This window comes from Lepidothrix coronata, unplaced genomic scaffold (genome assembly GCF_001604755.1).
Source record: "Lepidothrix coronata isolate B3197 unplaced genomic scaffold, Lepidothrix_coronata-1.0 Scaffold234, whole genome shotgun sequence".
Lineage (NCBI taxonomy): Eukaryota > Metazoa > Chordata > Aves > Passeriformes > Pipridae > Lepidothrix > Lepidothrix coronata.
In genome coordinates this window covers 34,616-48,293 of record NW_016690414.1, presented here as the reverse complement: position 1 = coordinate 48,293, position 13,678 = coordinate 34,616, and the positions used below count along the sequence as shown (strand labels likewise).

Here is a 13,678-nt window from a genome sequence, read left to right as displayed (position 1 = left end):
TGAAAGCCCTTACTTTGTTATCTCTATTGTTGTACAGTTTTGTAGGGATATTTGTTGAGCTTATGTATTCAGAGATCTTTTGATCCCCGAAGAAGCAAAAGTCTAAGGGAAAAACAAGGAAGAACAATGAAAATGTTAATCAGTTACATTGTAAAAAGGTTGACGATTAAGCTAATGAGCTAGAGTGAATGAATTCATTTATGTGCTTTATGAAAGGCCTTGTCTAGTAGCATTAATATTTTAATGTTCTATTAATATTATTAAATATGTGGAGATGAAGGGGGAGGATCTTTTGTTTATTCTAAGAAGACAGTTGGCAGAGGAAAGGCCTTGCTTTTCAGTCTCTGATAGATCAGAAAGGACATGGTTAGTGCCAAGAGGCTGTTCTCTGCTGAAAAGTTAATTATATCGTTTTATTCAGAATTCTGACTATTTTTTTACTTAACAATTTTCTTCCAGAAGATTTGAGGCTTCATTTTAAATACTTCTGGGGTCAGTGAAGCTGAAGCCCCACTTCCATGATGTCTATCTCCAAGACCTTTCAGATATTGCTAAGCTAATATGAGAAATACTCCATAGTCTGATAGACATGGAAATTTAATTGAGGAAGTCTTCCCCAGTAAAAGTGAGTACCTTCAGAGTTCATCCAAAATTCTGATCAAAGCCTGTTTACAGGCATCAAACTTTTCAGTTTTGGTAAGTTGTTAGAGTTCTTACTGCAGTACTTGGTACCAAACTGCTACGTTCCTGATCCAAGTTCTCTTATGTGTCCTGCACTTCTCATGTGGAACTGGCTTCAAGCAGGAACTGTCCTATGCCTTGTACTGTACTAATGACACCACCTCTCAAATGTGTGTTAGATAGCAATGTGATTTGGTGCAGGAAGGACCACATTGGCATTAGAAGTCTAAGTTGCTATGTTGGAGGAGATGGGTGCTGTTGGCAGCCTCAGATCCTTTGATAAACAGGCAAGAAGCACATATGTGTTTGCACCAGAAAAAAAAGGAATTTGAAATGGAAGGAAAAAGTGATAGCATGTTTCTGGGTTGAGGAGGAATTGGCCTCCAAGAGCTGAATTCAGTCTTGCAGGTAATATCCTGCTTGGTGGAGAAGGGACTCCCTGTTCCCACTCAGTTGGAAACTCCTCAGGAGCTGACAGCCTCTGCCCCTCACAAGGACAAGGTCCTGTCTAAAACAGGCTCCTTGTGAATGCTCAGCTTTTGGGTGTAGGAACCCAGGATTTCCTGGCCTCTGATAAGCAAGACTAGTTATCCCACAGCCCAGGACAAGCTGAAGAAAGCTGAGAGAGCTTTTTTGGACCTCCCAAGCCCAGCCCTCAGTGGAAGCTGAGATCCTGGCACAGGGGTGAGGTGGGGACTTCAGCCCATCAACGGTATTTGGCCACTGTAAAAAGCAGCGGCTTTTAAAGCCTATTCCTTGCAGGGAATCAGTGGCAGCAGGAATACCTGCTGTTTTCCTGAAGGCAATGAAAGGAGCTGCTTTCTCAGATGGCAGTCTGACCATGTTCAAAATAAAATTAAGAAAAGGCTTCTTGGCATGCCTGCTGCATTTCTAGAAGTCTGAATTTATTTTCTCCCCAAGACTTCCTCATAAAGTGAGGCCCTGGCCCAATTGAAATCAGTAGGAGTTGCCCTAGTGACCTCAATAAACCCAGGATTTTCATTTGTAGTGTTCATTTTGTGTGATTATTCCCAAAACACAACATAAAACTGCCCAAGAAAGGCAAATTAATTTTGAAATCCCACTGTAATCTGATTATCTAAAATACAGGTACAAACATTCTATTAAATTTTACAGAACTCCTGCTCATCAGATTTTGTGTGCCTGCCCCCAAGCCTTTGTACTACAATGCTTTATCTTCAGCCATGAATCTACAGACAGAACAGTAAATTTGTATGAGGCTTTATGTATATTTTTACAGTCTGTGTGTGAAATTCATAGCACATACAATGCATAGCACAGATAAAGTATTTTTAAGATTAGAAAGTGCATGTAAATTGCCTGTAGTCTGTTCACCATGAAGGAGGAAACAGAACCTGCTATTTTGCTTGAAGTCACTGATATTTTGAAAGAGCTTCTTGAAGTCTGAAAGCTTGTTGATACCATCAGAAATGTATTTATATTAAGCCTTTAATTGTAGCATTTTAAAATCAGCTTTCTAATTGTTTTCTCTAGACAAAAGATAACACAGTTGGCCTTCAGGGATCCTCCACCTTGGTACAGTGGGGTTTACATTTGAACAAATCCTTACAAGGGCAGTTTTCTAGGTCTCATTTTAAAGCTTCACAGTGACATTAAGTGCTGCTTGGGGAGCATCAGTGTTTGAGAAATAGCTGTGGCTGGTTTTAGCCTAACAACAAACAGGGCTGGCATGGGGAGGTATCTGAGTGGGGTTTCCATTTCCCTGAGGGTGAAGCACCTTGTGTTGCTGACAGCAACCTCGTGCTGAGCATTGTGTCAAACAGCTCAGCAGCTGGGAGGAATTGGAAGACACAAAGTGCAGCGGGAACCTCTGTGTGGAGGCAGTGGTGGAGGCTCCCAGGCGCAGGGCTGTTGTGAGCAAGGCGATTCCATGAGCCAAAGAACTGGGATCGTGTATCACAGTACTCTGGTGATGGAGGGTTATAGCTGGGCTGCTGAATGGCATGTGATTGTGACTTCTCACAACTGTGAATCCCATTTTGAATTTTATTGTTATTCTGGGAGAGTTTCCAGCTCTCTTCTACCCTGAGCTCCCTATTCCTACTCTGTGCCAGAGGCTCCCATGTGATCGAAGCCCAACGATTCCCTGTGTTCTGAGACTGGGGGCACTGGGAATACCTGGTGGAAAAGGACTGGTTGAGTGAGAGTGGGACATCCCAGTGCTTTGGTGTGCTGCCTGGAAGTTGTCTTGAATGTGCTGAACACTGGCCTAGCATGGCAGGAGAGGCAGGATAATTCCTTTGTGTGTACAGATGTATTTCAGTATTCCCTAGCCTCACTTTCTCCAGCCAATTGCTGGTTGTGCTCAAAAGGGAAAATGAGCATTAATTCACTTTTTTTGTAGGGTGTGAGAGTTATGATTCTGCAAAGGCTAATTCATGCTTCTGTCTTTACAGAGTCAATGGTCCCTGTGGGCTCAGGGGACGTGTTGGGAGACAGGGCTCACATCTACTTTAAAAGCACACATGGAAACATCTGCTTTCCTTAACGCCTTGTTCTTAGGAAGTTGTGGTGCAATAAAATAAATTCATAGACAGCTGGAGCTTGGCTTGCCTGGCTTGTTTCTGCAGTGGGACTTTTTATGAATAAAAGAACGATGGAACCGTATTTAGCATGGAAATCCTGCAGAACTTCCAGAGCATGGGGGTAGCACAGTATAAAGGCACTTCAAGATGTGAGGATATTGCCCCTTGGTTGCAGTCTTAGGCTAAGGTGTGACATGTTCTTGCTTTGTTCTTACCCACTAGGGCGTGCTGGAGGTGGTACCTGCATCAGACACCTTCAGTGCTTAGGGAGAAATGTGCTGAGGGAGAGAAAGCACAGAGATCTGGAATACAGAGGAAAAGCATATAATCAGAAATAACAGCTCTCATCAGGCACAGACAATAGATAGCAAACTGGCTTCAGAAAAGATATTCAGGCATCACGGGAGCCAAATCAACAGACACAAGGTAAGAATAGGGTCATGACAACTATTTAAATGATTTTTAAAAGTTGATTGTGCTCGTGACTTTCCTAGACCCTACAGAGGGAGAATTTGTTTTGCTGCGCAGTCCATACATGTTTCTGCCTTTGTCCTCCACACTTCATATGGCAGTTTCTTCACCATATATGCTACATAAGATGTTTTTCCTGCTCAGTGCCGGGGCATGAGCAGGTTGGCTGACCCTGCTTAGGAAAATAATTTTCAAGTATAGCCTGTAATTGTCGTATCGAGCGCTCTCCTTCACCCGTCTACACGTGGTCTTTGTTGGCTTATAACAAGATGGCAAAGAGCAGGAATCCCGAGACACAGCTGGGAGAGGAAGCTCTCCTGTTTCCAGGGATGGCAGGAGCAGGGTGTTGTGTTCCCTTTTCAAATGCTCCTAATGATTTGATGTGAATCCGGCGTGGGCTCAACATGGTGCCTCTGTGGGGAATTAGCTGGGGCACACAGGATGGCCTTTGCAAGTGCTGTGATTTCTGTGTCACCTTTCTGCCAGCTGCAGGGGGGGGATGGATGATCCCAGATCTGGCAGAACGCCTGCCGAGGTTTGGAACAGATCTGAACTGACAGAGGGAGTTCATGCCAGGTCAGCGTTTCACGGCATTTCTGAGCTGGTATTAGGAGCTTGAAAAGTCACTGAAGTGCAGCATGAGAAATTTAAAAGTTGGGGTCCCTACCAGCTCATGGCAGTCGGTTTTGTTCCTATTTTACAAGCAGAGCTCCCCAGCAGAGCAGTCACAGTGATCATGGGTATCACCATCTCCAGCATGCTGGGAAAAGGCAGAAGAGCCTTAAAACTGAAAACTGGAGCTCTAAAAGCAGGTTGTGGAATGGTCACTAAAATCAGCTGAAAGCTACTGTGCTGTCCTGATTCGTTCCTGGCATTTTCCAGGAGCTCAGTCTGTGCTGGCAGGTTTGTTGTCACTGGTTGAAGGTGTATTTTTGTATAATGAAATACAACTCCTGGTGTCAGCAGGACTGAGAGCAAACACCTACCATTCCCCATCTAGGGAAGCTGGCATTCAGCACTCCATGGCTGCCTTTGAAAGAAAAAGGAGAGTTTCTTTTCAGCACTGCCAAAACCGTGATATTAATTGAACTAAAGCTTGGAATGAAATGTGAGCGTGACTTGATCTAGGAGCAGCCTTATAGAATGAAATGTAAAAATATGCAGCACAGGAAGGAACTCATGCATTGAGCTACAGTAGGACTGATGAATTAGTAAGGATGGTCTATCCATAATTTCAATGAGCTGGGACAGACAGGTAGGAGAGAGGAAGATGCACATAGAAAAAGCAATACCAGCAAGTCAGATCAGGAGCCTTCAAAGGAAAAAAATTCAGCCAAGATAAGGGAAAAGAAATCTCCCCTTGGTTTCTGCCATTTGTCATGCATCTCTAGTGATTGTGTAGATGAGGTGCATTTGCTGAGCTCCTGTTAGGACACCACAGTTAGAGAAATTAATTACCCCAGAAGGCCAGAATGAGGTCTTTCAAAGGTCATTATCAGAACTGGTTTCTCATCAATGCACTACTTGATTGGAGGAAAAGACTCAAAATTGCAGGCCTTTGATTGCTGAGAGGGAAGCTTTTAACTGCTTCCTGCTGTTCTGTCATTTTGTGCTAACCCCAAATGGCCCCATTAAATTGATGTCCTGTTTCCCATTCACTGCCCACAAATCACTCTTCTTCTATTAATATAGGAAACATTTGCACATGATGGGAATTGGAGTGGCTAAACAGTAAATCTTAGAGCCAGTAAAAGAACTCAAAAGCATTTACCCAGTGACCAAAGTATTGATTTCCCCCCACCACTTCATAATATTCAGTTGTGAACTTTATCAAAAAATCCAGAACCTCACGTCTGCCTTTAGAGAGTCTTTGCACAAATACTGTTCCCAACCAATGCAGTGGGAGTCAATCTGATTTCTGTGTGACAGTGAATTTCTTGCAGCTAATCAGGAGACAAAACAAAGGCCAGGAGTGATGCAGCTGCTCAGGCAGTGGGGTGTCATCACTGACACTGTGTGACACCACGTGTGGCTGCTGTGGGTTAGGGCAGCAATGAAAACAGCACAGCAGCTCTGCTTTCTCAGGCCAGCAATGCCGTGAGAGAGCACCTGGAGCCTGGGAGCTCTTTGGGCTGAAGAGGAGCTGAGCCTCAGAAAGGTTTTTCTTCACTTTGATGGATATCTGAGCTTACACAGTCTTACAGATTTGCACATACACTCTCCCATCTCGTGCCTCGGGTCCTTCCATTGACAGCGTTTTACTGAAGTCCACTTTTACTGTCAGGTTAAACTAAAAGATGCTGACAGTGCACTGGGGTGATACCAGGTCCCTTCTACACCTGCTCAGCTGCAGAGTTCCCCCAGCAGCAGAGGGAAGTGTAACCGGATAGTGAATCCTAAAACAGGACTAGGTAGTGCAGGAATACCCTAATAATAGTCTCAAAGCACTTTGACATAAATGGAGAGGATGGAGTGAGTGAGCAACTTGTAACCTATGGTGCTTGTTGTGAGCAAACAAGAAAAAAAACTAATCCTTTTTCTACTGGCCTTCAGGCAATATTGTTCCCTTCTCTCCTTCATATCTCAGTTTCCCCCACTACAAAAAATGGGACGATGAAATCGAGCACCTCTGCAGAGGGCTATGACGTCTGCTCATCAAACCTGCTCCACAGGCAGCGGGAATCAGGACAGGTGCAACAAAGCCCAGCTCTCCTTGGGCAGCTGAGCTCACTGGTGGGGTCTGTCACCAAAATATTTCCAATATCCTTAAATGTCACTAAACTAAGAAAAGTGGCATTGCTGAAAATCGTGATGAAAGGGGCCTCAGATGTAAATCCTTTCTAAAATCTTTGTAATCCTCAGCTGCTTTGGTTCCAACAGATCTTCCCATAAAATGAACTGCCAGCCAAAAGGTAAATATAAATGCAAAATATTCCCAAAGCAAACATGTTACTGGCTTTTAAAACAAGTCCATTTAAATAATGTGGAAATATATTACAGAAACAGAATCTATTCCGATTTATATTTAAAGATGAATTAATGCAAATATCACAGGTTTATCCTGCATTACTCCCTCGAGAGGAGTCACTGGGGAAGCAATTTGTTTCTTGTTAGCTAAGGCAGGGAGCTTTGAAGTTTCTGAGTTGTCTGTCTCTGCGAGTAGCCCATTTAATCTTGAGGAAAAGTGTCAGATCTAAGTTGGAGTGAGTTGTGTGTCTGTGCATTGTTTAAAAGTCTGGCAGGAAGAGGTCTTCAGCGTGCAGTGCCACCAACCAGCAGTATGGGGACAGTGGAAGTGGCACAAAGAATGTCTGGGAGAAATCTTTTATCGGCTGTTAACAATGGACATGGAGCCCTGAACAGGGAGTGTCAGGAGAAAGGCCTCAATTGTGCCCTTTTTTTGTCTTTTAAATTGACTCCTACTAGGTTTATAAGGGCTCTCATCACTTGCTTTTTGGTCATATCAATTGAGGATGATTTCTCTGAGAGCTGGTTGCTGGGAAAGCTACCAAAAGAGGCTTTTTTTCCCCAGACAGTGTCATAGTTTTAGGGATGTTCACACAACCCTGCTCCCTTAGCTGTGCTCATTAATCTGTTTCTGGAGCTGTGCTGTGACTGGACTAGGTAGATCACCTAGAATTAATTTCTTTTGATTTCAGCTTGGAATACTGTGATCAGTTTGTTGGCACAACTGTGTGGGCAATGAATTGTGACTGGTTAGGTGGTGGAAGCACAAACCTCTGACAGGCTGTTTCCCTGCACAGAAAAAAATTTAAAAGCTGTTGTCTGAAACTCCAGAGCTGTTGAGTTCACAGCAAACTCCACCTTCATCCCAGAACTGTTTTTCAGAAATCAATTTTTCTACTCTTTAATTACAAATGAGACCCTCAGCTATCCAATAGCACGGCTCCACTGAGCTGGTACACATGAGCTCTACAGCGTCAGCTTTTAGCCTGAAGGTACCAGCCTGGGGTTATCAGCTGCAAAGAAAACCTCTGCAATGTTAAGAGCCTATAAAGCAATTCAGGGAGATCAGTATGCATCTGAAGATAGCTCAAAACAATAGCTAGAGGGGGAATATAAACTGTTTACTGCAATTGGATTTGCACTGAAACCTACCGATGCAAAATTCATAGCCTACATGAATTAATTTGCTCCTGATCACTTCTTACAAAAACTGTGGCTTCTCCCCCCTTCCCTTAATGACTTCTATTCAACAGCTGTGGATTTGCAAAGTGAACTGCAGTAGCAGAGTAGACATAAACGTTTGGAAATGGCACTAAAATCTGTGAAATGAATTGCCTTTGAAATTTACAGTTGTCACCAGCTTATACCGAATCAAACTTGTCATGTTTTTATGGACTACACTTAATCTTTGAGCATCTTTCATCTCCCTATCACCTGTGTGTGAGGGAACTATTGGCCCTATTTTACAGATGGAGAAATGAGGCACAGGACACCTGAGAGAGGCCTGGGAATGACTCTGCTCTGTAGCAGTTTTACTCACAGGAAGACATCCCCTCACCTTTTCTTGTTGTATCAGCTGCAAGATCTCAAATTGGTTTTCCTGATGTACCATGAAATCAGAGAATCACAGAATGGTTTGGGTTGGAAGGGACCTTAAAGATCACCCAGTTCCAACCCCCTGCCATGGGCGGGGACCCCTTCCACCAGACCAGGTTGCTCAGAGCTCCAGCCAACCTGGCCTTGAACACTCCCAGAGATGGGGCAGCCACAGCTTCTCTGCCTCAGCACCCTCACAGTAAAGAATTTCTTCCTAATGTCTAATCTAAACCTGCCCTCTGTCAGTTTGAAGATATTCTCCCTTGTCTTGTCACTACAGGCCCTTGCAAATAGTCCCTCTCCATCTTTCTTTTAGGTTCCCTTCAGGTACTGGAAGGCTGCAATTAGGTCACCTCAAAGCTTTCTCTTTTCCATACTGAACAACCCCAATTCTCTCAGTCTTTCCTCATAGGAGAGGTCCTCCATCCATCTAATTAACTTGCTCCAACAGGTCCATGTTTTTCCTGTGCTGGGGATTCCAGAGCTGGGGGCAGCACTGCAGGTGGGGTCTCCCCAGAGCAGAGCAGAGCAGAGGGACAGAATTGCTTCCCTCACCTGCTGCCCATAGAATTTAAATCAAATTCCCACCGGGGACCAGGCAGTGAGTGAGGTGGACAACATCCCTCCTGGTTTGCAACCACACCTCTGCAGGAGAGGAGAGAGTGAGGTGCTGCTGTTTCAGATGTCCCTGTTCCTCTCAAGGGTGAGCAGAGAGCTGTAGCTAAGTTAATGGTCTCTGCAAATGCTTTATAAAGTCATTTTATGTAATGACCTGGAATTTATATCTTTGCTTATGAAACAGGAGCTGGTGGCTGTTTTAATAATTAGCATGTAGTGTAAATACTATACTGAGCTGAATTCTTTCCTCAGATAGTCTGTGCCTGCTGGTGAAGTCAAGGAGAACTGGGCTGGTATCCAAGGACAGAAGCTGGTTGCTTGTCTAGTTAGGATACATTGAAAGCATTAGTAATGAGATGTGAGAAGAATAAATAAGCCTATTTACCATGTGGAAGAGAGCTGCCTTACAGAGGTTAGCTGCAAAATGACTAGTTAAGAGCTGCAGTCAACTGCCCCCCCCCAAAATTCCAGGCTCTCCTGCCTTCCCTTCCCCCATCAAGCCAGGAGTGAGCCCTAGGAAATGATTTAAAGGGACAACCCTGCAGTAAGGAGGTCTAGTCCAGTGTATTCTGCTGGAAAGGTCCCTTTTGTCTGAGGAGCTGAAGATGTGAATGATGACATTTGTGCAGGGAATTTAAGTGATTCCATGCTCGTGTACAGGATGGGAGCAAAAGAGGCCCTGGCTCTTTTTAGGCTAATTGAGATCAACCAATGCAGAGGAGGATCACCTGCAAGCAGGCTTAGAGTTGAGGACGGTACAGAACATCATATGGAACCTTACACTCCAGAAATCAGCTGTGAAGGAAGTTATGGGTCTGGTTCAGGACTGAAAATCGTTTATAGAGCCTTGGACCATGGGATCTAATACAAATTGTAACACACAAGTAAAAGTTATTTCAGGTTTAGAAATCTGTGCAGCATGAATTTTGTAGCTGCAGTTTACCCTTTAATGGTTGGAGAGTTGTTATATGAATAGTATAAACCAGGCACTGTGCAGACAGGGTGGGAAGAGAGAGCTCATTTCTCTTGACTAAAAGAGTTCCCTTTAAAAGAGATCCCTTAGGAAGTGGGAATACGGTTGCTGTGAAGGGCAGAAAAGAGTGTGATCCACAGCTTGGTGGAAGGCCTTGTCAGCCAAAGCAGCATCTTCTCTAAGTAAGGATTTCATAGCAGAATTAAAAATACATCAGATCTAAGATCTCAATTTCTAAAAAAGATATGTGGGAAAAAGAGCACAACAGATCAGGCAGATCCTGCTGGCCCAAATGGCTGCCAGCCAGGGGCAGAGAGAGTGTGGGTCTGCACTTCTGCTGGAGAATTACAAATAAAGGAACAATTGGGAAAGGCAAGGTGTAATTCATGAAGCAGCCAGAATTTGTTTCATGTTTCTCAGGATTTAAAGCTAATCACAAGCTAAGTTTACCCTCCTGATTCCTCCTTCCACTCCACACCTCCAGGATCTTCTAATTTATAACCCTCCAGATTCTTGTGCTTTTCCTGAGCGTGATGTACATGGATGGAGCAGTCTAATATCTCAGTGGCTGCAGAAGCCTGACAGTGTTTTCACATTGCTTCTCCCTCCAATAAATCAAAGCGTTCAGAACTGAAGGCTGCATACCCAATAAAAGTCCTGTGGCAGGGGGAGACGGCTGTTCCTTCATTTTTCCAGCTGTGAATCTCCTGGATGGCATTCCTGCTGACTGGAGAGCCTTGCAGCAGTTATATAATTGCAAGTCAAAATTTCTCTGGTTCGCCAAATTGCTGAACCAGAAGGGTTTGCTTACTAAAGGACTGGAGGGAAGAAACTGGAAGGGAGACATAAAGGCAAGAGGCTGTATAAACTGTTGGGCTGTGATCAGCATTTTGATCATTTTAGGAATTTGTCAAAGGGGAGGGGGGGAAGTTGTATGGTGAGAGATGGGTGAATAATTAATCATGTATAATTTAGTCAATGAATTTTGCTGATCGGGGATTTTCTACAAATGGATTCCTCTGTGTGTCAAATGTTCTTCAACAGCTCTTTTCAGTGAATAATTTTTGAGTTGTAGCTGTATCCTGAGGAGTTCATTGAGGTATTTGATAATTAAATACTGAGAAATAAGTGAGAGTACAAGCAGAGCAAAATATAATCCCATAAAATGCTGTGTGCATAGTACCATTGACTTCTTAAGGTGTAAGACAGGAAAAGTTTGCTTGATTTGATCTTTCATCACTGTCTAATCTTTGAAGAGGTCACTTTAAATCTTGAAAGCCATGAAATTTGAGGTACTTGGAGTGAATTACTCAGTTTTGGGGATCTGAATGCCTATCTATCTCCACATGACTGTGTGTATGAAACGCTCATCTGCAAATCTTGTACAGACAACTAAGCCTATTTCTTTCACTTATTACTAGTTATTCTTACTTTCCTCTCATCCCTTCATTAACCTGCTGTGCTCTTCCTAGATTGCATCAGAGATTACTCAAATAGGGCAGTTTCCTGTAAAGTATTTGCAACAGAGCCCAAGCATCATTCAGAAATTCAAAGATCTTAATAATGATCCATAGTAATAATTTCCAAAGCTCTGAGGAAGACGCTGATATTCCTTAACCTCCACTCCTTGCACAACCTTGGGCAGATCAATTATTTGGAGAAGTTTTGTTATCACCATCTTACAGCTAAAGCCCATTTGGATGATAAAAATCACTTCCAGTCGTGAAGCAAAGATCTCAGAGACCTGCATCCCCAAAACTGCAATGGTAGTTAGGGGAACTCGTGTTCCAGAGGTCTGCAGAATCCAGTGTCATAGCAAAATATAGAACACAGCAAACTGCAGATGCTGTTGATGAAATAAAACTGCAGATCAAAAAAAAAAAATAAGATCACACACTGTTTAGGTGAAAGACTTTACTGGATAAGACACGGATTTTTAAGCATTAATTCTTGCAGTGGCATTTCACCTATTTAATTTAAACTGGTGCCCACGAGAAAACTCTGGACAACCCAGTGGAACTCAAGCCAGGGCAAAAAATTGTCCTGAATTCATTAGTGGTGAAACAGATGGTACATCCATTCAAGAAGGCAGTAGCTTAAAATAAAATAGGACACTATATTCTAATTCTATATTGCCATGTAGCTTTATCCTGCAGAGTCACACTCCAAGTAGCACAACTGGCCCTTCAGAGAAACATGTGCTCTGGTCAGCCTCTGTGCATGTGTTTGCAGCTCACAAGCAGATTGCTAATGTGGTGGTTTTCTGTTTGTTCCAGTGCTTTCTCTTAGGAGGATGCTCATGACAGTTTGATTACTTGGAATCTGAGGAGAAAATGCCCAACCAAAGAAATCCGTTGACACAGAGGAAAACCAGCAGCACATTAAAATAAGAAAACCAGGAGGTTTTGTGAAGGACACAATTGCGTGTTTGCGTGTTGCTGAAACACAGAGGTACTTTTAATAACTCTTTAAACCTCATCTTTTTCTAATAATCTGCATAATCCTCACCTAGGATTGCCAGGGAGTAATTTGTGACTGCTGTCTGTATGACAGGGGGAAAAGCAAAGCTGCTTGACAGAACATCAAAGGTTTGTGCCACTGAAGTTTTATGCAGCCACTGCTAAATCTTTCATGCTTGAAACAATGATGAAAAATGATTGTCAGCTATGAAACCAAAATTATATCAATCTGCTTCAGGGCTGTGGGGTGTTTTTTTCTTCATTTGAAAACATGACCCAGCCTAGCACAGTTCACTTACCAACCTCAAGTGTTCTGTCAGGATTGAAAAAGAATAGAACTGAGTCAGGAAGGGTGAATGTATTTCATGCTTCACAAATATATGTGGTGGGGTGGGAAGGAGAGAATGCCAAAAATAAAATCAAGCAGGTCAGTGCCCAAATACCTCATCCTGATTGTCTTTATATAACACATGTAACAGACAGTGCAGTAGCTCTCTGAATTTCCAAGGGGAATATTCAATGCAGAGTAGCTGAAATGGAAGCTAAATGTGGCTGGAGGCTTTAGTTCCCCAGCAATGCTGCTGCAGGTAGTTTTTCTGGCTGTAAAACAAAACGATCCTTAAAGCTGAATGCTGAGAAGCAGAAGTTTGGGGCTGAGTTGGCTTGTCATCTCTATCAAAATCTGATCTTAATGAATATCTCGTTAGCTACTCCCACACCTGCTTTTTCCTATGCAGAGGCCTTCGGGATGCTAAAAAAAAAAAAAGGGACCAAGTGGGGAACAAGAACAAATGTTTAAATTATCATCATGAACTCTGTTTGATATGCACAGGGAGAGAGGCTGCATGGAGCTGCTGCTGCAAACAGAGCCCAGAGTATGTGCACTCCATCTATGCCATTGCATGCCCATGGCACTACTGGGATTGCTGGAGGAGTCCTGTGGAAGAGAAGTCCTCAGGCCTTGAAGGGGAGAAGGCAGTTTGATGCCAGCCTGTTAGGACTGAAGCACATTGTCCTGCTGTTGCTGTGCAGAAAAACTGAATCACTGAGAACCTTGCTCCTCTGTGAGTCTGCTTGTACGGTTCATTTTGGGGACTGGCAATAAAAAAAATAATCCTTTCAACCCTCATGGGTTTATCTAGACAACATCCATTCTGCATTGCAGGTAATTTTTTAGAGTTATTTTTGGAGGGAAACAGGAGTGACACAGCTTGGCTACTACTCTTCTCAGACATGAGGGAGAGGTCCCATCGGTGCAGTGCCCTCAGCGGTCCCCCTGCAAGGGCTCTTTCCCTCCCCACGCTGAACACTGATCAGCCAGAAGCTGAAGGGGGCCAGATTCTCCC

At 43.4% G+C, this 13,678-nt stretch overlaps 1 long non-coding RNA gene across 1 annotated transcript; it reads left to right on the top strand.

The window, feature by feature from the left end:
* The first annotated feature begins 486 nt into the window (after positions 1-486).
* On the top strand, positions 487-13,296 carry LOC108506987. Its single transcript, XR_001877919.1, has 4 exons — positions 487-625; positions 3,471-3,674; positions 12,150-12,324; positions 13,165-13,296. It is a non-coding gene; the product is annotated as an uncharacterized LOC108506987 (long non-coding RNA).
* The last annotated feature ends 382 nt before the right edge of the window (positions 13,297-13,678 follow it).